The sequence below is a fragment of the Bombus vosnesenskii genome, unplaced genomic scaffold, assembly GCF_011952255.1.
Source record: "Bombus vosnesenskii isolate JDL3184/JDL3185 unplaced genomic scaffold, Bvos_JDL3184-5_v1.1 scf7180000013267, whole genome shotgun sequence".
NCBI lineage: Eukaryota > Metazoa > Arthropoda > Insecta > Hymenoptera > Apidae > Bombus > Bombus vosnesenskii.
The window spans coordinates 6,520,534-6,546,937 of NW_022882927.1; the positions used below are offsets into that span (position 1 = coordinate 6,520,534).

The window sequence follows — 26,404 nt, forward strand, 5'->3', positions numbered from 1 at the left end:
AAACTTTAACGAGGCACGATGGTCATGATTATATTTGCAAAGTCTGAAACTAATCTGAAGATGCACATAGAACTTGCAAGATATTTCTTGCAAATACATATTTAGCAAAGAATTAGTACCCAGTATAAATAACCGTGTTAAACGTATAATATATAGATAATTAGCCTTTCTGTATTTTTAACATGACATTTTCAACCGAATCATATTTTCTGTCATTAGACGATTTCTCAAGTTTGAAGGAGATAAGCAAGAGAATATTGATACGTGTAATTTTTCATTTGAATTTTACACAGTTTGTGTTAAAAGATTAAAAGAAAGACGTAAAATTCGAGGATCGTGACAAAGTTAAAGATGGTCCCATTGAATATCGAGGTTTGTCAATACAATTGACAACTGACCGTTTTAATCCTTTTGTGATCTCTGCGAAATGTGTACTTGTATTAAACATTCTGTAATTTCTATGTGTATTTTCAGATCGATTTACATAATCGTGATAATCGAGTTTCATAACAGTGCTAATTAAATTTCAAAATGTTTCGTACAACACGTATTAACGTACTCGTAATAGGTGCGCACAAACGTTTGAACGTTTCCGTGAGCCTGTGTGTTCAGAAAATGACAGGATACAAATTTAAAAGTGGAATTTTCTATAAGTTTCGAGATGAAACGTCAGGGTTCGAACATCTGCGATCTCGAGACGTGAAGACAAGTTACAATGGCACGTGTTTACACATGCAACGGCCGTCATATTTACCTTACAAGTTATCGAATGCATATGCAGTATATGCACGCGGACCTGTGATACATGTGGCCTGCTATTGAAATTAAATTCCTCTGAATTTAGTAGAATCGTGAAGCTCGTAGAAATCGACAAAGGAGATGATTTTGGTCCTTCGTGATGCGTCGTTTAATTATTTTCTTTGAAATTTCTTTTAAAATTAATAAATTTTTGTTAAAACGATCGTTCGACTGGAAAGAAAATATGGAATATCTCAAAACAGACGACGATCAGATTTTGGACGCGAATCGTGGCAAACCAGTTTCATAAATCTCGTTTTGACGTTGATTCGGGAATCATCGGAAGATGGAGTGGATGAGACGTCGGACATGGAATGGAAATTCGAAGTCAGACGCACGAAGAGACAGAATGTATGCGCGGGGATTAACCATAATGGAGGATGGGAATCGCGTGATTTATAGGTCGGTGGCCGAGCTGCCAGCTGGAACGGAGTAGCGCCAAAATTCTCGGCTCACGAAACCTTTCGTCCGTTCCGGATAAATGGAGAAACCTTTAGCCAGCCGATCCTTGAGAAACAGCTTTTGTTAATGAAACAACCTGTAACGGACAGAATGCAAAATTGCCATTTTCCTCGTTCGCATCCGGGGGTAGCTTCCACTTCCAGGGAGTGTAATTTCCAGAGAAAATTGTTCGCAAGTTTCGAAAGTATCGCGATACTGCGAAACACGCTTTGACGAGTTTCGGAAGTGTACCGTCGAACGAATCTTTGCTTCTAACAGAGTTTTGTCCTGAAAATAGTAATTTAAAGTTTACATGTCGTTTGTTTGTCGGAGATCGTTCCACGACTGAGAAGAGTCCATTTTTTCCAAAGCTAATACATAGTGATAGATACTAATACATAGAAGTAGATTTCTAATCGATGTTTCTTCTAAAATAGTATAATTTTAATAGTATACTCTTGTTGCGACGCACAACTTGCTAACAACCAGTCGGATGGCAACTGATCGGTTGTTTATCGCGAGCCTTGAACGTTATTAGCGTCCAAGGTGGAGGATTACAATAAAGGTAAAGAGCGAGGTTTAATTCACCTTATTTATTACACTCAATACTCGGATTACACTGATTTAAGTTACTATGTTCCACGTTCTACTCTGAATCCACTGTCCGTAAGTGTACTGATTGTCCTGTTAAATATACTGTTCACTGAGTGAGTACTGGTAAGTGTTGACTCTTAGAATACTGATGCAAGAGTGAGTCTTGGGGCTGTTGCTGTCGTAGCGGAAGGTTCGTCGTGGGGGTGTCCCAGGTCCTGTTCCTACCTGGTCCTTGGGTAAAGCCGTATGTTTCTGAATGGGCTGGCTGCCTTAGTGACGGTTCGCGCGGGTGACCTTACACTTGGGGAAACCCACGTGTCCCGTCTTCCTGAGATGCCGCATAAAAATATAGGTATTTTATGGTGGATCCTAAAGTACCTGGACTGTACAATAGGCCCACTGTTTATGATGGGTCCGCATTGCGATACCCTTGACGGTCGTCCTGCCCGAGGCTCGCGTCTGGTGGTCATACCGTAGCGGTAATTACCAGGCGACCCCTCCAAATCTCGAACAACTCTCATTGTAGAATCAATTCATCGATTAATCGCAGAATCGGCAAACTTTATCATTCTTCTAGTAAACTGACGAATACGAAGAATACGCGTTCTAACTGGAATTCGACGTTACGAATCCGACAAAAATAGAATATTTATTTTACTTTAGAACAAAGAAATTTTTTCATCGCGTCTAACTAAAATAACACGCGAATCAAACTGCGCCGAGACATATACGTGAAATGCAATCCCCTTTTTAGCAACACTACGCTGCAAAACAAATACAATACGAAACATTCACGCAACAACTCAAACAAAAATGCACCGTGACGTTCTCAATTTCATTTCCATTTTCAATATCACATAGTCGTTTCATTTCGTGCCACTTAGACCAACAATTTCTCCTCGGCCGTTTCGCAAATCATCGAACGCACGACAAACTGCAACTAAACCGGAACAACTACGACCAAGGCAGATTCACACGTACGATGTGCTAAACGCATTCGCCCGATAACTCGGCGAGCGATGTCCGTTAAAACGCGGTGCATGGTTAAAGCCGCATAAACTGGCTCGATCGAAATTTACGTCGCCATCTTGTCGTCGCATTATCGGCCGTCAGTCTGATTTACCCGAGCTGTTCTAGCTGGAGGACCGTCCGAGCGAACAATACGGAAATTATAATCCACTTAACGAAGATATCCGTACTCGTTAGAATTTCATTAGAAGCATCTGCTCGAAGGGACACGTAGACGACGACGACGACGACGACGACGACGACGACGAAGACGACGACGACGAAGACGACAAGGACGACGATGTCTCCCCTGGGGTTGTTTCTAACGAGGCCTGATTAAACAAGCGATTACATGGTTGCCGGTCAAGGTGCCGGCGGACTGAGGCCGTGGAAGCCTTAAAACCGTGCAGAAGACGAAAAAAAAAAAAAAGAAAGAAGAGGAATGGGCGGAGGTAAAAAAGGGAAAGAAGCGCGGAGAACAATGGCTTCTGGATGAAAGAGTTTACAGGCCTTGGGCCACGCGAAGCTTTTCTATTCTCTCCGCGTTTCTTTTACTCCACCTCTGTATATCTCAATTTTTATGTATATCTCTCTGCCCGCGTGTGTGCTTCGTAGTGTCTGATATACTCGAAGCGTTCATAGATTTATTATATTAATTATATATAATAGATATTATGTTATAGACATGTTTTTGTGGCGGAGCTGCTTGTGATCGTCTTTTTTTCGTTTCTTAAGACTGTTATCTAACTGATTATAACGTGGATTACAGTATTGATGTTTGCCCCCTTTTTGCGACAAAGTTCCTTTTGTTATATTTTGTATATTTCTATTCCAAGTTGCTGCTAATTACTCGAAATAGGGTAATTGATAACTGTATGAACTTTCTTCGATTTTTATAATACCCTCGTCAATTTCCCTGTAAATTAAAAAACGGGAAGCTTTTGCGCCATTCGCTCGTTAAAGACCAAGTCTTTCGGTATCAATCGAATAACAAAGCGTGCAGCGTCAACGAGTCTTACTTCGCCTTTGTCGACCTGCTGGCATTTTTTTATCGGACGTATCCGGCAGGGAAACCCCAGTCCAACTCGAAATCTCGTCGCGGTCGCAGACGCCGCCTCATTTCCGTCAAGCTCTGAACGTCCTTCAGCGGATTTCTCTCTGTGAGGGGTCGTGGAACTAGGGGAGGGAAGCTTTGGCTCCGGCGGAACAGTCGTCGTGTCGGTTTCGTCGTCGTGACGCGGACTAGTGCGTGCACGAACGAGCACTCGTCGTGTCAGGGGTTGAACGAGAAAGAGAGAGACAGAATAGCAGAGCCGTCTGCGTTCGAGGGAGGAAATGGGGAGGAAAGGTGACGAGGTCGAGCTCCATTTCTGGCTTCTCAACCCCGTTCTCTCTCGGCCCTCTTCTCGCGGTCAAGTTGCGTGACGTCGGCAGTTGTCTCTCTCCCTCTCTCTCTCTCTCTTCCTCGTTCTCTCTTGCCTTTCGACGTGGGTCAGCTCGAACACCAAGGCTTGAAATTACTCAGCGAAAGGAAAGGCTGACTTCGGGATTCGATGCCGAGGTCTCGAGTCTTCTTCGTTTCTGCTGGCTGTTGGGATAGGTTTTGGAGGGTACGCTTCCGAGGGTTGTTAACCCTTTGTTTTAAGATTCTTTCACTCACTACGGTACGAATTGGGTGCTTGAGAAAGCGCAGGTACACTGTGATTGAGCTAGAGCCGCGATTTTCACGGACGTTTAAAACATTAAATACCTGGCTATTTACAGTGGCTAGGTATTTGCATGCCATTACACGTATTTGTGTAGTATTTATGTATCAGTTAATCGCATGCAAGAGCATTAAATTTCGTTTCCTCATATACAGTGGAGGTTCAAATTATTAGAGCCACCTACATGGATTGATGGTTTCACGTTAAAACAATCAGCTTTTAAATGGAAATCCAGTTGTCCTGAGTTCTTGTTACTCTTTTATGATGCAACGATGTCTCCAAATTGTAGATATATCTGGCCGAGATTGTTTTATTATTCTCGTACCGTGACTCTAATAATTCGGTCATCCACTGTACCGCACTACTTTCGTACGATCACACAAATTTTACATCGTGAAAATGAAATGCAGAAAGCGATAGAAAAATGATCCAAAAATGGGGATTCGTAGAAAAAGTATTTACTTTTTGTAGCCACTTTTTCCTTGGATTGCCAAATGGAAACAACAGTCCGGTGTGAATGCCTTGTCTTGAGCCGGATATAATATGCTTTTTGGTGCGCCGCAGAATTTTAGTATAATTAGTTTACGTATGTCACGAGATGAAAAAGGTTAAAGATCGCTGAGACAGAATGTCGAAGCGCTATACTTTGGTTCAGATTCGTTGTTTTATGTTTCTGTCTCAATTGGAATTCAGGAGATCGGTGCCACTGTCAATGATTAGAATTGAAATTGATAAATATAAATTATAATTGATACATACAGATATCATAGTTTGTAAGTTTTGAATTTAGAAAAGAAGTTATGCGTAATTTATTTAGGAGTTGCTCTTTTAATTGAAAAATTCTAGCATATCAGCAACGTTATAAACCTGAAATACAACTGGATTATTAAGAGTGTTTTTACGAAAGGAATTATTTTAATTCGTCTATTTTATACAACTCACAGTAAAAATAAAACTCCAACGACAAATTCCATTTTTTCAACTTGCTGATATTAGAGTTTCTAAAAATCCATACAACGGAGAATGCAATTTAAAATACCAATTCTGGTATTGAATTCTCGGCTTCGCCTTCGATTCATATAGAACATTTCCTTCTTCTGAGCCAGAGAGCGCAAATCGTTACTCCTCGAGGACGAGCTTCAAGAAGTCAATAAAGCGAGCGAGGGTCCTCGCTCGTATCCGTCGCGTACGCATAAAGAGACTATAACGAGACGGTGATAGGCACACGGAGAAATTGCATCTTCCCTCTGTAGCACTTTTTCCGTCGACAAACGTTGTTCGAACGATAAAGATTGAATCTCGTATCATTTCCATTCTAATCTTCCTAATTCTTCCTAAATGCCAGAGAAATATGAGTACAAATTCGACATATTCTCGTTATTCTTATGTGATGTTGAACCAGTGTGCAGTTGGAGAAAAATCATAGTTACAGAATTTTCAGTCAAAGAAATTGATATTTTTATTCAGATAGAAGTTTAATAGGTGTAAAAGTGTTACGTAATGCAGATTTTAATATAAATTTCCTGAGAATTATAGTGGCGGGTAGAAGAAAGCTTAAAATTGATACTTAAAATTGATATTTATACTAAATATTTTCTACCATATTGATAACAATCGTCCATTCTATTTATTCGCTGCTCTTATTAAATATAATTGCTCTAATTAAATATAATCTTATTATATATAATTTTGTAAAATTATGGTGTCTGTTATACTTCTTATTTTATAAACTTTGTTTTGTCTACTATTGTATTTGGTCACACATACATCGCAGTAATGCTAGTTTATTTTACTACAAAATTTCTGGACTTTTGTTCGGTTTCATGTGACGCAAGGGAGGGAAAAGAAGGGAGTGAAATAGTAGACAATAATTTTGTAGTGCGCTGGCAAGCCTCGAATCAGGTTTAAACCCCAGGATTAGCATTCTTTCAACATACCACTGTGCCGCGGTTGAAGTTAGCCGAGCTTTAACGTAGATAATACAAGAACCAGCCCTTAATTTCAGTAATAACAGTAAACCTCGGAGGACGATAAAATGGCAGAATTCATCTTTACAGGAAATTCATTTATAAATTAATTTACGAATAGGTGCGATATTCGTTTAAAATTAACGCAATAGCGCCAATTATAAATAACAAGCGAAATCGATACTGCATGTAATTCAATTATTAACGCGGTGATTTAATTCGTTTTAATATAAAATAATATCGAAATAATCGCCGGTAATGTCCTTAGCATTTCTCACGTGATCATTGTCTCTTTGTGAAAATCCGCACGACTACATGCTTCAAATTGTTATTTTATTTTAATACGAATTAATGTACCGTGTGCCCCGCGGAAATTAATTTTCAAGGTTTCCAATGTCTAGATATAATATTTATCGTCGATGCGGCAAATTTATAACGTACACGTGTAACACGGCAGAACCAAGTTTTAAATTTATTTAATTTTCTTCTCGAAGTTGTTGTTGTTTTGCTTTTAAAATCTACAACGCGATATTGTTAAGTTATTAATAAATAACAAAACCGATCCAATTATCCATTTTCGCAAATACCTTGAACTTGCACAATTTTCATTTCGTCGAAATCGTACAAAATCAAACAAACACGACGGTGTTACGTCAATAGTACTATCTATGTGGACAATCGAAGTGATACAACATACGTGTCGGTAGAATGTGTCAACCCTAATCCAATGACCAGTTAGAAGCGAAAACATAAACTACTATACCTAAATTGCGAATATATTATATTCGTACTATTACGAACGTAATTTATAAAATCGAAAGTAGATTTGATCGTATTTTTACATCTTCAGATTCATCCTAACGACGAAACCAAAGAGATTTCAATCTGACGAGGCAATTTGATTTAGTTGTTTTAGATATTAAAAACTATATAAAATATCAAAAATCCTATACTGTAGATAATAATAATAATTAGACAATAATTAGATAATAGATAGATGTAATAATTATTTATAATAAATATGCTAGACTTTGCAAATTTTCTATATCTTCAAATTCGTTCTAACGACCAAACGAAGAAGATTTCGATCTGGCAAGGGAATTAAATTAAATTTTTCAAATGTGTATATCTCGCACACGATAGTTTCTCGATCGTTTGGCGCGTTACTGGAAAATATAAGAAACGATACTGGAGATATACGTACGTTGCCAGTGGTTTCACCGATGACAACGCGTTCGATGGAGAACATCTCGAGAATTGTGTCGCCAAGCATAGATGTATCCCGGTTTCTAACCATTCAGAAAATGTTATACGTTTTACTGGATCCATGGCCATATTGCGACAGCCTCCTGCTTCGATTCCGTCGAAACGACGCGACGTGTGTCTGTTCGATACGCTACAACCGTCCGCGATTTTTCAGTATATGGAACGACCGAGGGGGAGAGAGATACCGCAGCTACTCTCTGAATCTCCGCCATTTTAATTGTATTGGTTTACTGGGAAAGTTTGTAACAATCAACAATTCATATATTGTCGATATATTTTATTGTATATATCGTGGAATTGGAGGATGATCATTTGCTGTGAATAGAATACGCTCGCATCAATTTATATTTTACGTGTTTGTGTAAATTTATATTTTTGCGAATATTATAAAGCGAATGAAATTCAACACCCGAAAAAGTAGTTGTGTAACTTGTAGTTTATTTTGGATATTTTATATATTCTTGGATTTTTTAATTGTCCGTCATTCAGTATATTTATTTATTAAAGTTTGACACATCAAGATCCTTGGTTACAATAATAAATAATCTTTGCGCCAGTAAATTATTATTATTACCTGTAACAACGTTAATAACGTTTACTATCAATCATCTCGTGCAACATTTTACCACTGAACGCAAATAAATTATTACGAATGCTTTTAATAACGTCACATGCATCATTATTCTTGGTAATCTGGTAAAGTACAATTCTTGATCGATGGATATTAACATATCGTTAAATTACGCCTTACATTCAAGTTTGAAGTGCGTATGCTATATTCGCTCAAGTACTTTTTAATGAGCTCTTCCGGCTGTTTAATGAGAAAAATAAAGAAACGTTCGCAAATTATTGTTGAATGGACATTCTTTATTGCCAATTATTTTCAAGTAATTGCTTCTCAATGTTTTATTAACATGTTCGGGTCCTTGGTAATCAAAAAATCCTTGTTAACCACTTATCATGTTACGTTGTAAATATTATCACTTATCGGACACGTGTAATCGCAGGAATATTAAAAATGACATTTATTTAAAAGGTTACTTGAGCATCGATACATTATCGTTGTATCGCAGTGCGACCTTACTATGCAAACTTTCGCCATGAAAATTCCTCCATCGTATCTGTCAACTTAAATTTCTAGCATCATTATACATAGTTAGCGATCTAGTTGCAAACGAGGACCGATATAAAAATCGTCACATTCTTTAATTTTATGTATGAAGGAAGTGAGTAAGTATGCAAGGTACAAAAATGAACTTGGTATAATATTGACTTGCCTACAAACTTGCCTATGTTTTTACTGCTAATTTGTATTCCTACACACTTCATATCTTTCCCATCAATCTTCGATCTACGTAACATATATGTATGAAAGTTTCTGAATAAATTTCGTGCCGTCAAAGTGTATACTCACACTAGACTCTCTCTCTCTCTTTCTCTGTCTCTCTTTCTCTTTCTCTCTATAGATTATGTTACATTTTCCCAGCGTATAGCCGCCGAGTTAATGCCACGTATTTTCATCGCCACAGTTTAACGCGTTTGACAAGCCCCAGAAACCATCGTCATCAACAAACCACCGTTTCTTCCACGGTACATTTATTTAATCAGCGTACTTGCGCGCGTTTCGTTCAGCTTGAACGCTGATTTCAGTTGTGTACAGAGACTTAAAGCGGCAGTATATTCATCGTCGCCGAGAAAAGTACTTCCTAATGAGCTCGCTCTTTTGCAGTCGGAGCAGAGAAAGCGGGAGGTGGCGGTTGCCGTTGGTCCTCGAGCGTGGTTCCATTGGCCATTGCAAACTGAATTGCCGATAATTGCTTTCCGCACCGCCTAAAATGATAATTAAATTCCTGGTCGCGCTATTACCCATGGCAAGCCATTGTCGTCATAATGGCCTTTCATGGAGCAGCGTAAGGGAAATCGTAGCTACATTTAAGGATGTTCTGCAAACAACATCATCCCTGGCCCCCTCCCCTTTTTGCTAATGAACAAAATGGATACTCTCTTCTCCAGGGCGACGCCGAAACGCGTAAAGTAACGTTTAATTAATCGCGCATTTATTGCACGCGTTTTGCACGCTCGACCTCAAATAGCCTGGCCACGGGCGTTTATAGCGAACAGTTGCGCCATACGTTGAAAATTATGAGCCGCCCGAGTACCCGGAATATGGCCGATGTGACAGATTCTGTCAAGCTCGAAAGAAGCGTCGAAATGCACGAGTTTTGATAGCAATTTTGTCATCCGGAACCTCTCGCAGGCTAGTTATACGTTATCATAGTCACAAGTTACAAGCTACGTTTGACGAGTTACGTAATGAAATGAGTAGCAAGTTTCATAATGAAGCAAGTAGAGCTCTGCGAGTGAATTTTGTAAATTGAATGTAAGGTGGTGATCCTGTTCGAGGGAAAATTTATAAAAAACGCTTCTAGCCTACAATTCGCCGTTAACATGCTTTTACGTAAAGCTATAACAAGATATAACGCGAACAGAAGTACGTCAATAAAATGGGAGTAAAAATCTTTTAAGTAGAATGATCGTTCGAGTGACTATTTATTAAGATAAAATATCGTATTGAATAAGAACAAAGTTATTAGAATAATAATGATATATTTGAATAATAATTAAACTATGAGGCTAATTCATTCGCTAAATCGGATTCCACTTTATGAATAAACGTGGAACGAGATACACTGAACAACAATTGCTATACAGTTGAAATAACATCGAGGAACGAGTAAAAATTGAAATTCTTTCCCAATAAAGATATTCGATACTTACTTCGTTAAAACGTACTGCATACTAAAATATCTAAAACGAATAAAACGAAAGAAAGAGAGAGAGAGAGAAAATAATGAAACCCTTTAATAAAAATCCCGATAAAAATCTCATTTAAACTACTATATATTTTGAAAGTGTTAAAGCTCACTGTAACGTGCGACTAAAATCCCCCCATAAAATACCACGGACTTCTCTCTGCAAACTGCTTCTACGACAAGAATAACAGCATTTCGCGAAGCGAGAAGCGGTTCCGCAATCGGACTTATTATTTTAGCCGCTCATCGAAGAATTTGTGCTCGAGCGGCCCTCGATCGGTGGAAGCTCGTGAAACAAACGTTTCCTCGAAAGGAGTCGGAGGGAAAATTCACTCAGCAAATCGTGCAAAGTGTTTACCAGGGACGATTGGTCCTTGCCGGATAGAAACGCAGCGGCTAAGGGTCGCAAACCCTCGACAGACTCCGCGCGCGTTGTTATTGTTCAACAAGCTTATCGATTTGTCACCAGTGGCCCTTCCCATTATATCCTGTAAACTTGACGTATAAACGGCCATTCTCTCGCGTTCTATTACGTGACCGTCGAGCCAGGATAAAGAGAAAGGATCCCTCTTAATCGCTGAAACGCGATACAACGCGCAGCTACGCGGCCGACTTGCGACGCGCGATACGAGCATTGTGAATCGCAAGGAATTGTTCGGCTCGCGAGTTCATTTCCATTGACATTGTGCTTGCTCAGAGGAAACGCGTCCCCTTCTGTATCGATCATGGGACGATTCAATGAAAACGGGATGTTTGATGCTTTAAAGCGAGATTTAGTATGCGTTACTCTTGCGTTAACTTCGAACGAGTTGTTTGGTTATATATACATATGTATCTTGCTATGAGAAGAGGGAGCCATTGCTAAAAGGTCAATCTGCCATGAATTGGTTCTTTAAGTGATACTGCGAAATAGCTATGAATATAATAACAATTGTCCTGCATAATATGTAAATTAACGTGAATTCAGGTTTTATATAATACTAAGAAAAACGATATTTTTAGTAATAAGTTATGTGCGATACTAAAACGTTTATAAAAATTCTAAGCCAAATCCTATTTCGATACCGCCAGGCTAAAGTGAAACTATCTATGAAGAAGAATGACAGAGTAAAATAGGAGAATCATGAGGAGAAAAAACGGAAAGTTATTAAGCGATCTGTTTTTTATAAGCTGATCTCACGATTAGAAGATCCTATTATACCATTCGCGTGATTATAGCGTGGACAAAATAATAAAATTACCATTTCTCTTCCTGTATCTATATCAGAAATAACTTAAACAATTAAGATCTATCAAAAAAAGCCAATCGATATTTTCAAGTTTATTTGATTACTATCTATCTACACGCGATTGCCCGAAACAAACTGCAGAACCTAAAACACCCAAATTGATTGAGCAATCAATTCCAAAAATAGTTAGCCGCTCACTACGAACTTCCAGGTCGCTGACAGTCGAAAACAAAAAAGAACAGCCATGAAATACGACGTCACGGTTGGTCTGGACGTGCCAGGTCAAGATTTCTCATTCATCTTCGACCATTCTGTCTGAATGGTCACGTGTTCCCACCTTTCATTATCAGCTTCGATTCGACAACGTACAACACTTTCGATGAACGAAAGAAAGCTGAATGGCGACGAAAATTGTATCGTGTGCCGAATACAACGATCAATTGTGTTTCGATCGGAAAATCAATCAGTTGTACAGAGATCGCGGTACGATTAGCGGTAACTAATAATTCAACGAAACGATTTTCCACGGTGATTGTTCGTAGATGAGATTTACAATAATTATTATGGACATTGATTCGTGTCGATTATCGTAGACGTTGATTTTCGGTGGAATTGCACACCGTTGCAATTACACGATGAAATTAACGCCATAGAGGTGCAATTTTAATATCATCTGTATTGACAATGCATCGCAAATAGAACTGAACCGCGCCCGTTTGCTTCTATGTTTATTTGAACGCGTTATATTATGTTATGCGATACAGGAATATGGAAGGCGATCCATTTTTCACTGTTAGCGAAAGAGTATAACAAACAGCGAGCAACACTCTGATATCTGCATGCTATCGATTATTGTCTTCGATTTAAACAATGTTACCAAACTACGTGATCCGTGAATTTTGCAGGAATAGCTTGGAATGGATAAAGTGTTTCCTCTTTGCTTTTTAAGTAATGAACGTATCGAAATGGGAGAAAATATATGTTAAATAAATTGTTGTTCATGGCATGGAATACTTATAAATGGTACATGAAATTTCACCCGCGCAATGTTTCTAGCAAACATCGTTCCATAAAAAAGATACGGTTTGAGCTTCTCTTAATACATCTTCAAAAAACAGGAAACAATTCTTGCTGCGATTTATAACAATTTATTCTAATTTAATTAATATAGAACAGAAGAATATAGAAGTATAAATTTGTTTTTAATATTTTCATACATACAGTTGTTGTAAACATCTTTTATGAATAAATTATTTTACCACATTTAAATTTCATCGACATAACAGTGTTGATCGTGTCGCAACAATAATAATAGAGCTGCAATAAGTTCCATATAATATACATAATACTTTCGTAAGTCTTCTTCATAATAAATATTTAAATACTTTCACGAACCACTGTATGCGCAATAACTTTATGATATAGAACATGAATTTAATTTAATTCCCCACTTCAACCAAAGATTTGAGTCAACAGAATGATTCAATACCACACACTGTTGTCGTAATGCGTTATAATTTGACATAATAGTGTCCTGGCTATAACCAGCTAAAAGAATCAACGTTCGAATTTAGCGCGCGCTGTAGAGGCAAGCGGCAAAGCTGTCGCGCTATTGGCCAGCCAATGGCGTGGCGGTGTTGCGCATAATACCGACAGATGTCGCTTGGTGGCGCTGATATCGCACAGCGAACACGCAGCAGCGGCGCGCACAGCGCCGCGCATCGACGGAATAGAGCGAGACCGGACGTGAGAGAGAACGAGGCAGACTCGTTCGCGTTCCGCCGAGGTGGTGCAGTTTTCCAGTGTCGCGTAGAGTGTAGTGTTTTTCTTCCTTTCCCCCGTTTCCGAGCATCGAGTGTTGTGTGCGTCACGGTGAGGCAAAGCAGACCCATCCTCCATGATCGAGGAGTGCATTTAGGTAATTAGAATTTTCTCATACGGCCGCGCCCCATTAAAATGCGATCCTCGTTCCCATTGGGACGCCTCGCAACGAGGAACCGACTACGGTGCGCCACCATAGCGCACACGCCGTGCCGGTGTTATTACCAGTCCGCTACGTTTCTTCGAAATTAGTTGAAAAATTACGTGCTAGACTATGTCGCGGCGAGTGTTTCGTGAATAATCACGATCGTCGTTTTTTACCTCGTAGATCGTGTGTGTGTTCGCGGTATCGTACGCAAGGTGTGCACGGAAGTAAAAAAAAAAGCACGGTGCCGCCGGGAGGGAGACGACAATTTGCAGCGTGGTGTGACGCCGCGTCAATGTCGATTCGTGTTGTTCGAAACGGTCGTTCCGAAGGTTCGTAAGCAAAACGGAGTATGTATATACACGCGGCTCTCTCCCCTTTTTTCTTCGCTGTGCGCGCGGACAACGTGTGTTACGTAGAGATACGAAAATAATGGTGCGCTCTCTATGTACTATCTTATCGCCGAGCTCGACAGTGGCAGTGAAACAGTGTTTTCGTTGGCCCCGCGTGTATCGCCTTATTTTCTTTCTTTTCGTATATATTTCAGTATGTATATAACGTTGATAGCCAACACGACAATCGTAATTTGATCACGACACATGTAACGTAAAGGCGAACACACACACACAGCGTGGAAGATAGGAAGCTGGTGCTGGCAAATCGAACGATCGGTTCTTTTCCCCCCTACTCCGGATATTAACGAAAGAGGGAGAGGAGAAATACAGAGCGAGATACGTAGAGAATGAATGGCACTGTGTGTGTACGTGTCTACGTGAGCATGTAAGAGAGATAGACAGTCCTAGGCTCGCCATTGGTTTTCTCCCGTGACTGTACCGCTTCTGGTCGTCGACTTGTATCTGCGTACCTTTTTCCACGCACTCGATGCGCGCCACATATGTATATACTGCACCGCGTGCTACTGTCTCTCCCGAAACAATGCTGGTTTTCGCTCCACGCTTTCGGTACCGAAAGTGAACGATATCATTAATAACCGTAAAAGTCTTTAAACGTGCTCTTCTGGTAAACAATTTCAACAATTACATATGCTTTTACACATATTACGGTTTGAACATTAATTTTCATCTAATTGGATTTCATACAATAATTATATGTACATCGCGATGATAAACGTTTATCGTTGTATGAATGCTAAACGATGTTTTAATTAGCCATATTTAATTTTCACGCTCATGGAAGAAATAGTACGTATAACATACGTTTACCTGCAAAATGGCATCGTAACGAGGAACGTTTTTATTTCTTTTTTTTTTTTTTTTTCTATATTACGGTTTATCTTCGAAATTCATAGTGCACAAATCACGAGTTAAGCGGAATAACTATCGCGGCGTAAAACTCGTTGGGCGTTGCATTTATGGAAAAGCCGGTTCGCGTGTTATATAAAGACTCTCGGTTCGTTTGTAGTGCGAATCAACTGTCGGTGAAAGAGGGAATTTTGCACGAATCAGTGATAAATTGACTCTAGCTTCGTTTCTTTTCGTAACATTAGAATATTCGAATTTCTCATTGTGATTCATAAACGTTAAACATTAAATTCTTAAACATTATTTAATACAAAAGGAAACAGAATGATAACTCTGCCGTTCGCCTAAAGTTTTCTTCAAGTTTGTTTCTTGGGGATATGGCCCGGTGAAGGAAAATATGAAATTTTGAGAATATTATAATACTTGTATGAGTAATATTATTTGTTATATATATGTAGAACAAAAATCCTTTTACGTATTGACAAATATAACATCCTTTGATAATGGTATCGAATCAAGAAAATACTAATCACTTCAATAGTCGATTATAAAATATTACATCTAAGAAAGGGTAAATTGTAAAGTCATACTAACGTACATTTAACATGTTGCTGTTTATAGTATAACGATATTAACAATAATTTTTCCAAATTTTTAAATAACTTCATTTATTCAGGAATGTAAGATACATTAAAGATAGACGTAAAATTTAAAAATAAAACGTCCATTGCAATTGTACCTTTAATTTCGTATCCCACAGAAAAGAACAACAGGGTTAAACGAATCGGCAAAAATTCACCGTAATAAACTCCATAAATTGAAAATAAGAACTGATGACGTTACACTGTTTTTTTTTTCTTATTTTCAAATTTACTTATCGCGTATTGCGATTCATAACTACGACAATCGCGTACAAGCAGTCGTTCAGTAGTGAAGCAAACGTGTAGATTAACAAATGGTGACGATTCCACGCACCGGATCCTTGCGGATTATGGACGAATAGTGTGATTGCACGAAATTAGTCGCAGCGGATCGTCCGTGAACGTTATGCAATGTCTGGTGCAACGACCTGCGTTACATTGGAAAAACGAGGGTTTTACGGGCAAAGCGGGAAGAGTCTATCGCGCAAGGATCGAGCGCGTGTTCGCCGGTTTCAAACGATTGGACCATTCGCGTTCGTTAAGTCGCACACAAGCAAAACGCGCGTGCGTATAACGGAACGCAGATTGCACTAAATTCCACAGTCCAATTGCATTGCGGACAGCAGCAGAGCGAAACGGTCACAGTCGCCCCAGTGTATAGACGCGTGGTCGATTAGAAAGACAGCGAAGGCTAAATATAGTGCGTTCGCGTTAACAGAGAGCTTTTCAATTTGTTAGTTGGATATACATCCCCCGTTCATGAGCATCGGAACATTTCTGTGTTTCGTTCAACACGTGGTAATTGGTTCAAATTGGTTCGACGGAATGATTAATCAATCACATTGTTAAGTTCACAGTGACTGACGAAAGTATTGAAACATTTGTAGATACATTTAATGAACATTATGTGTTTTATTGCGTTTAATTCCTCTCTCGTTCATTTTATTCACAGTTTTCCTTGGCGAGATAGTCAATTAATTTAGAGTGCTTATGAAGTAAATAGCATATCAGGTTTCTTTTAACGTTTCTTTTATTCTGCACGTTACGCGAAACATTCTGAAATTTCATTAGAATTGTAACGAACCTGTATCTCCATTATGGTAGACATACGTATGTATATCTGTCGTAGACATATGTACATAGAGATATAGAGAAACGATACACGTGGTATGATAATAATAATGACAAGAAACAGATAATATTTATTACCCGTGTTTATAAATACCAAGAGCAGTGAAAAAAAGTAGTCCTTTAAGTCGAAACTTACAGTTAGTACACGTGTACCTCAGACCAATTTTCAAAATCGTTTCGAAAAATTTTCTTTCCCCATTTCCCATTTATTTTTTCACGAGAAATCGCTCCATGCTCGGCTGTACCATTAATTACTAGATACCTTGTATATCTCGCGATGAGTCGTCGTCATTAGGATCTATGGTACTTTACCCGTTCTGCAGACTTTTTTATGAATAAGAGTTTGAAATGAAAGTTGAATCGAGGACGTATTTTCATTAATCAAGTCTTCGTATTGAAAAGGTGGTGGGCAAATTAGGGGAGAGACACGATATTTATGACACGAGTGGTTGATTCGTTGTCACGTCTCGAATTATTCAAATCGCATATTTATTTACTTTAGCCATTCAATTTTTATTCTTCTCTTTTTCAATCTGGTTACCTCTTATTTCTCTTGGAAATTAATCTCGATGTGATTATAAAGTTAAATTGAGTTGCTTCAATTTTTTTCTCATCTATTTTTCTTAATTGCACTCGTATTGCCGGTGAGAATATGTACTTGTCAAAGACAGGTCTTTTGAAATTTTGTTTTTAATTTGAGTAACGAATATCAGATAGATAGAAATTTATTGTTTCGAGGTTATTTCGCTATGAATCAAATGGTGCCTAATTTTTTTTATTCTTTTGTCGTTTATCTTCTTGTTCATAATTTTCGTTGAAAAAGTAGGAAATTAATTTCAAATAATTGTGAAATAAATATATTATAGTGTATCAAGTTCGTCTTAAGGTTTCTTTGATTAATTAACTGCCGCACGGACGTTCATTAAATATAGTTTAACTTAAATATTTTCAATTAACGCGTACATTGTACAATCGTTCGTTATCGTACAACAGATGCATTGTTATCGACGATCGATAAGAATCGAATAATCTACTGTCCTGATCTAGCAAAAACTCGTTTATGCACATGGTAGTTAGGATCTAACGAGCAAAAATACTTGTCTTTAATCCACGTTTGCATGTTTTTATCTGCGTAGCAGCGTCAGTGCCATCTGTCAACGACACGGAAAATTTATTGAATCGAAAAAAGCCGTATCGTTCGACACATCAATATTACATTATCCACGCTTGTTCGAATCGTTGCTCCAAGTTTCATTGATCACGAGGGATATGTTGTAACCAAAGAATGAGCGTGCAGTAAATGTCATGTAACGCGCAGTAAATGCGTGTTGGTACAATGATTTTCAATTATCAAATGCTTTAAAGCAGTGTTGGAAATAAAAATAATTTCAAGAAAAATTGTGAGACACAGTTTTAGAATATAGAATGTAAAATATTGAAAACAGAAAGCGAGCACGTGTAGTGCGTTAAACTCGACATTAAATAGCCTGCAATAAACATGTAAAAGATGCAAGCTTGCAATAATTTCGAAATTTCACGTTGCAAACAATTACGGATTTCAGCGAAGGGCATCGAAAGTCCTGGCATATTTAAAATGTTTCGTGCTTGTAATATTTCTTTTCTCAAGTGAAATTGCTTTAACAAGAGTTTATTTGATAATAATTCGTTGCAACATGTCTCTCGAATGACTCCAATCAACGTATATATTAGCCGTGTTAAGTCGTATTAAAGATATTTTACGTTTTCTGTAAAATCTCCTCCGTCGATTCGAATTTGGCGCGCTTAGTATCAACCAATATTTCCTATTTGCCATATTCCCAAGCGACGTCCATTTCATTAACCATTTTTGCCCGGAATCTCATTAGATGAGAACACACGTTAAAATCGAGATGCGATCTCATTGAAAAGATCTTGTGTCGGTGCGGGCTGTATAGCCGACGGAAAAGTGGAGCATCGGTCAATATTACGCGCGCGCAAGTAATATCGCGTAACGTGTACACCGCCTTATTGCGCGAAAATCCTCGGTTTGTCGTTAAAAAAAAAAAAGATATGGAATACCGTTCTCCGGATCGATATATCGAGACGACGACGTTGAGAAAAAGGCTTGACCGAGATATAACCGTGACTCTTAGCTCATATGATCGCGTGCAAAGAGACCAGTGTCTCTTTGTCGAGGCAAAGTGTTTTCGCTACGTGTGTACTGTACACGACACGCTGCAGTCGGACGTGCCAAGCGCGTTCGCAACGAACAGAGCAAGAAACCTGTCTGACGCACTTTTAGCAGCGCGCGCGCGGCCCATGATGCGATGGAGTGGGGGGTGTCGAGCCAGGGGCGCAGCATTGAACGCGGGAACCCTTTCCGTTATGAGAGAACGTTGAATCAAGTTCGACCGGTTTCCGTGTGTACTGGGTGATTCATTAGAAACGGATCAACGGTCGTTTCGTTTGTCTCGTTAGAAATAAGGCGGGAAAATAGTTTCAGGCGTTGAGCGAGGGAATGATTGTTTGGGCAGAATGAAGCCTAAAGGGAACCTAAACTTTAGAAAGAATAAAGTTCTTTATTCCTATACGACGGATAAATTTTTATGTGCGTTGTAATTTAGATTTATTTTGTCTTCTGTACTGGAGCGGAGGATCAGTTACGTGTGAATAGGAATTTGAATAGCTCTTTTTCGTTGTTGCGTTAGAATAAAGTGTGAAGCTTCAAACCTGGAGCGAAGGACTGACTGATTGTTTAGGCAGAATGAAGACTAAAGACTTTAAGAAAAATGAAGTTCCATGTGAGGGATAAGTTTTCATGCGCGTTTAAATTTAGGTTTAATTTGTCTTCTTTACTTGAGTGAAAGAACAACTATGCGAGAACAGAAATTCGGATGGTCCTTTTTTCTCGTTTCCTGTTTCCTGTTTTTTTTCTTTTTTTATAAATGTTCCTTGGGAATTAATACAGTATGTGTGATTATTATGTAGAGCGTCTTATTTTCTAATAAAGTGATTTTTTTGTCAGATTTGTTTCATTTCTATAGTATCACGTTTTTGTAGCGATACTACTAAATGATAAGAAATTTCGGTCTGATCAGTCATTGTGTAAATAGTATCATAAGTGTAAAGATGTGTAGCCACTGTATATAGACTTTGCTATTTTTAATTTAAATTCGTCTCTCTCTTTATACTATGTCAAAAATATTGCGAATGATTCTAACGCTATTGTAAAGTAAATTCAATTGGAGTAATTTCATTTATTTGATAATTTCGATCTGAACAACATTTTTATCGTACTTTCTTTTGAGATCATTTACCTGACAGATTATTTACATATTTGCAAGTTAGAATAATTATTACCACGAGAACATCACGCTTTATAATAGAGTTAGAAATGATAATTTATGGACAGACTCTTAATCGAAGAACACTTTATCCATTTGTACAGTGTCCAGTTAACAATTTGAGCAATCTGGCAGTTATATATTAAATACCGCAAGTGACGATAAATCGTGAATATCCGAGTCGATAAAATATATCTTTATATACTAAATGACGGTTACGATATGCGCAATCTCTGAAATTTCCATATGGAAAATAAAAATAACAACGATATTAGTTAAATCTACGAATTATTGCTCATTCGCTGGTTTCGCGGTAATCGATCCTCGTTGACGTAATCGAGTAATTAGAAAATGAATAAATGAAAAATCCAATCTTGGAAATCCACTATCAACGCGCATGATAGCATCTCGTTGATGATAGATGAATCTTTATTGGAAATTAATCTTTAATGTATACATAGTTTCATTAAAAAAGATAGCATCTAGACATTTTCAATTTTATTCGTACGTCTTTCTCATATTTTATGTTCATTACAATAGCAACGTTTAAAATTTAATATAGTTGACATAATATAATTATTGTAGATACCTAAGATACCTACATATATACGATATAAATATACATACATTTGATACATTATTCATTGTATACGTGCATCATGAGTCAGCTTTAATGAATTATACTTTACGATTATACTTTACAATTTCACGATGAATATATCGGAGAGCTCAACAGTTCAAACAATAATCTAAATTACTAACGGTCAATTGTCTTGACACAGGGTGGAGAAATTAGAAACGCAGGATTTTTTAAATATTTGTTATTGCCTTAGAATTATTGTACCTCGCCATGTTTATTTAATGCAAACTTACAAACGTTTGAAAATATTGAATATTCTGTAAAATTCTACTGACTATTCCCAGGTAGAAACAAATTCCATTTTACGGCCGATTATTGTGATTCAGCACTGTAAACAATAGAAGTAAAATACCAGGGTCAGATTACTGTTAGAGCAATTTGTCAGAAAGGAAATCTTCCTTCAGCGCGGAGGAAAAACGTTTCGGTATTTCCGTCTTTTTAAATGCAGGTACCGAGCTTAGTGCTTCGTCACTTAAAATGGCAATCAAATTTTATCCGAGAATTTAGACATCTGTACCGTTTGTCACGAATTTATTAGTATCTTAACACAAGAATGAAAAAATGAACCTTAGTGTAAAATTTCTCCTTCAAGCACGCTAATAACAATAAATAGAAAAATTCCGAAAGTTTTATTTGGAAAGGAAATGGAGCGAAGCGAAACGGTTAGAAAGTTAAATGGAAATAACAGTTCTTGAACAAATATCTATGGAAATGTGCTCTTCTGTCAAAAGAGCACCAAGCAATTACAGTTGTTTTCTTTCAATGGTAATATTGGTTGCATGACGCTTCGCTTGATGATATCTTCAATTCTAATGAAATAGCATAAATTTCGTTTCACTATGTATTTACCGTGTATCGAAGCTGGATTGTCCTTCGGAATGGCTACTGTAGTTCCTTTCTCTGTGTCATGGTTGCTGTTGATCCAATTTGTAACCGATGCTAAATTTGTTCAACTGTCGCTGTTAGTATTAGCTCGTTTGAAAAATTGCATCGTTTTGTGTTTTATTTTTGTCGTGTAGTCGAGTAGGAAATCTATTTAATTAATGTTCGTAAAATAGTCTTTTGAAGATTAAGATTATTCTAAGCTCTACTGGATTATAAAATTAGATTGTTTAAGATAGTTTAATACAGGGAATATAATTTACTTAACCGAGCGTTCATAAAATAATCTATAGCTAAGAATTATTCAACATCATACCTATTGTAATATCATTTCACCTTTTCAAAAGTATTTTTAATATTTTTAATATCGTTTGAGATGATAAAATAATATTTAATATACCGTCTAAAATAGTCTGTCCTAAAAGGATTATATTACGGATACTCGATTGAATAAATTATATAATATGATAGAAAAGGTAATTTCACCTATAAAAATTTATATTCCACAGAGTTTCAAAATATTGTATAAAGTCCACGTGAAATTGTTCATCGTTGAAAGTTTGCCTCGTCGCAATATTCTAAAAGCCGATCGCTTCATTCTCAATCGGAAGGTGTACTCTCCATTATTAAAGCTGACATTAAGTAATATCGAACTTTTATTTATAGTCTTTTGAGTCGACCGGCTGAAGCTTCTTTTGTTTCATAGAGTCTTCTTAAGAAATATTCAAATTATTTTCTGGAATAGATCGTCTGACATTTCCCTACTTTGAACGCCGTGACAAATTATTGCATCGTTAGATTACTGTCATGCTTTCTTGATTTAGAAACCAGATATAAGCGACAAATCTCTGCTCGAGTTACCATTTTTTCCAATTTAATTTTTCGATAAAATAATTCGAACAGAACTGCTAGTTTCTGTATATATAAATGGCGACATTTAATTAATTCCAGCTTGCGATAGATTTTTAATGGCGTATAACGTTCGATTTTCATTATCAACATGTTGGTAACATCACGTTGAGAGGAGGCGTTTGAGCGATAGATACTGTACGACAAGATACGAAGCTGTATTATATGTTCTGCACATTTCATAGTTACCAAACAGTAATAGAAATAAAATATAGTTGAAAGAATTATATACTTCTTAATATTAGACGAATTAAATTGGTGGAAAATGTACGTAGAATGAAATTTGTTGTTACGCGTTGTTTATACACCTTCGATATAAAATTGTTCGTTTATTCTCCATGTGACTACCTTTCAGGTATTTGTTTTTCTATCCGTGATCTTTCGTATCAAGTATCTAATAACATTGTGTAGTATCATTCACTTTATTTCTAACTTCAGTTTATAGATGGAAATTGAAAAAAGAAATGTCGATAAATATTTTGCAATAAATAGAAAAATGGTATTTTCTACCAACAGTATGTTCTCGATTATCTTCGTTATAAATTTTCTTAATACTCGATACATTCAATTTACAGAAACTCTCATCTTCTTCGTCTTTAGCGTTGCCACCCGCGTGTATACTCTCTAAAACTAGTTTCTTTATTTCCTATAGAAAATATTTTACTGCAAAATTTATACAAAAGCTACGAATATTAACGCTTCAAAGTTTACCCTAATCACAGCATTCTTAGTTACGTAAGGATTAATTTAACATATGGATCAATTTTAACTAGCGACACGGAATTTAAATCTTGGCGAAATACAATTTCTGAGCTCTAGTAGAATCCTCTGTTTTCCCTGTATAGCGATACGTCCGAACATTTTATAAACACGTCATTTACACGCCTCCTCGAACAACCCTCGCAAGAACTGCGCGGCTCGGCACAGATAAAACAGTTTTGCGTAAAGTAAAGAAAATTCCGTGTATGATCTTTGTGCTTGAAAAAGCGTCGTCTTAAAGGGAAATTGACCTTTACCGCGTCCCCAATAGGATATCGCGGAATTTCAAAGGGACAGAATGGTAAAAGGCGGAGCGGACAAATTAGATCGAGCAGACGGCTGTACGTGTGTTCACGCGTGTGTGTGTGTGTGTGTGTGTCACGTGCTGCACACTTTGATATTGGCTCCACGACATTTCCCTCGCACTTTTAGGTATTTATCGCCTGACCTGAAAACTGAACGAGCGAAACCCTACCTGCTCTAAGCACTACACATCATTTGCTCAGGAATGACTAACATTTCGTAACCGTAAATCCCTTTATCTGCGCTTTATTACCATTTTACTGTTGGAATTTTCTCGAACGATCCTCGTAACCTTCTGATCCGAGCGTGGACGGCCTCTAAGAAGTTTTACCGGCTAAAATCTGTTGCGAACACCGCGCAAATCGGTGTATTGGCTACGAGGGGATGGAATTCGCGTGACAAAGGTGTATTATGAATTCTCGTTTGATCTAATAACGGTGGCTGTCGTGTAATTTATCTTATCGTTGTGTGTTTTTTCTCGCTTAAGCGCTATGTATTTCATTCGTTTTCTTTTTTGTATTTCTTTTTAGGGTTCTTTTTTGCAGCAATATACAATGCCGTGTGTTTTTATTTGAGGATATAAAAGATTATTATTACGAGAACATGGCACTTCAAGAACGCACAGGGTTGAGATAAAATTTACGAGAATATACGATTCTCTGCCTTTTGTTGGATAAAATGAACTTGGATAAAAAATTTCTTCCTTCTTATGGTTTGTAAAAATATTTTTGGGATATTTCTAATGTTAGTTCAGAATAGTTTAATGGCGTCTATCGTTGTTCGAAAATTCGTAATGTATGGGCTATTAATAAAAATGTGGGCGGATTTAATCCTGAAATACTACAATAGGATAACGCTGTATCCATCGCTCGGTTTCTTTTCTCTAATTCCATGAAATTTTATAACTCTTGAAGTAACTTAGTAGCTCTGAATTTGTTTGAAGTGGTCGTTAATAACATAATAAGATTATGTTGCTTCGTCATCTAAATTTTATTTTTATATATTTCTATGGTTCGAGTATTCGCTTCTGTGGTCTAGTGCTGCATTAAAAAAGGAAAAGGAATTAATTTAAGCTTTAAACTTTTTGTTAATAAAATTCATGAAAATAAAATGAATTACTCGTATTATTCTGATCGAAAATTGATGGAGAAATTGGCGAAAAATATGATGGAACAACTAGAAAATTGGCTAGAATTTATATGTTTGAATTGCTTTGCATGAAAATTCTATTATTCGTATTGCAAACAATTTATGGCAGTTGGTATTTGTTACGTTAAAAAGCTCAACACATAACGTTGGAAAACGTGTATTATATATATTGTTAATATATCGTTTGGAATAATTAAGTGAAAATCTGTTTGAAAATTTCTATCTCAAGACCAACGTGTGACAAACGTTCGTGTCTCTCCTTTTTGGCTGTCTTTCGTTTTAATTCCATCCATTATTCAAAATATTATTTGAAGTACATTTCTATTTATAATTTCATTTGGCTCTACTTAGAAAGCACTTAAAATAGATTTACAACCGCCGGCTATTTGTTATGTTAATATTTAGAATTTATACGACCCAGTTTTTAGGTTACATCCTTTAACAAAATTGATGTGTTTCAAGTAGCGTTATATATACCGTTTCCTTTCCGAATTCCTCCATAGATAAACAGTATTCTAAATATGAACATGCTTAAAAAATATATATGAAACGCCGCGACGCTCTGATTAAATGATATAAAAATGAACTATTTTCAAACTGTGTTATTTCTTTTTGAAAAACGAAAGATACGTTGCAAACGATTTTCTGCTTCGCATACTCTTCGTGTCGAATAGTCTTTTACACTTTAAAATTGTGCACAGTGATGCATAATGTTAGAATACTAATTAAATAAAGCTGTTCGTATAATACATCGGAACGTTGTCATAAATAGTGACTATGGAAGTTTCATAATGAAGGACATAAAATGATGTACAAGTCAATGATACCTAACTTACAATTAGTATCGAATGAAACGTTCTGTGTCGCTTTGTACCGCTTTAAATTATCTTTAAATGATACTTTGGAGAACATTCCCGGACTATTCGAGAATTTTTACATTATTCTTTTCTGCGAAAACAATTTTAGTCATTTAGTGACCACAACGATCGTCTTCATAAATTGAAAAGTATTTTTTCTTAAACTAACTATCTTTTAAATTCGTCGTACGATTTATCACCTTATTTATATCATGTAAAAAATTGACGAAAAATAGAGTGGAACAGCTGAGGCACTGAAAAGTTAAGTTTATGAAAAATTCGTATTTTCGAACGCTTGATACAAGCGTATTATAGCAACTCCATTAGTTACCTTCTCGAGACACGTCCTACACACGTACAAAAGACAGCGCACGATTATTGAACATATTTTTCTCTCTTGTTGCCGTAGGGTTTCTTTGTGACAGAAAGTTATATTTAAGTGGCTTCTATACACGTGCACGTAATGAGGAAGAGGTTCGTTAGAACCAACAAAGAACAGACAGCCAATGATACACACACTCTCGGTTAACGCGTGCGAGCCTTGAAAATAACGTCAATCCGAAACGGCATCTTCTTTGTCTCGTACAACAGTGAAAATCAGAATACAAATTTAGTTACGCGGATTCGTTCCAAATAGAATTGCTCAAGCATTCGCTATTATTGAAATTTAAAATGTAATTCTAGCGTGTAAATGGAACTCTCAGGAGCCAAATTGGTCAATTCCATCTTTCGTTAATTTCAATTTTCTGTTAAAAAAAGA

At 37.1% G+C, this 26,404-nt stretch overlaps 1 protein-coding gene across 6 annotated transcripts in view; it reads left to right on the plus strand.

Moving 5' to 3' along the window:
• The window catches only part of LOC117230470 (poly(rC)-binding protein 3), a 179,475-nt gene that overhangs the window by 68,671 nt on the left and 84,400 nt on the right, over positions 1-26,404 (plus strand). For 4 of the 6 annotated variants that reach the window (XM_033487973.1, XM_033487974.1, XM_033487969.1 and 1 more), the window contains exon 1: positions 13,550-13,740. The exons of 1 other annotated variant lie outside the window; for it this stretch is intronic. The gene's annotated coding sequence lies outside the window, so the exon portion shown is untranslated. Of the gene's footprint in view, positions 1-13,549; positions 13,741-13,971; positions 14,121-26,404 lie in introns of those variants that run through there. One more of the 6 variants, XM_033487971.1, reaches the window with a different exon arrangement.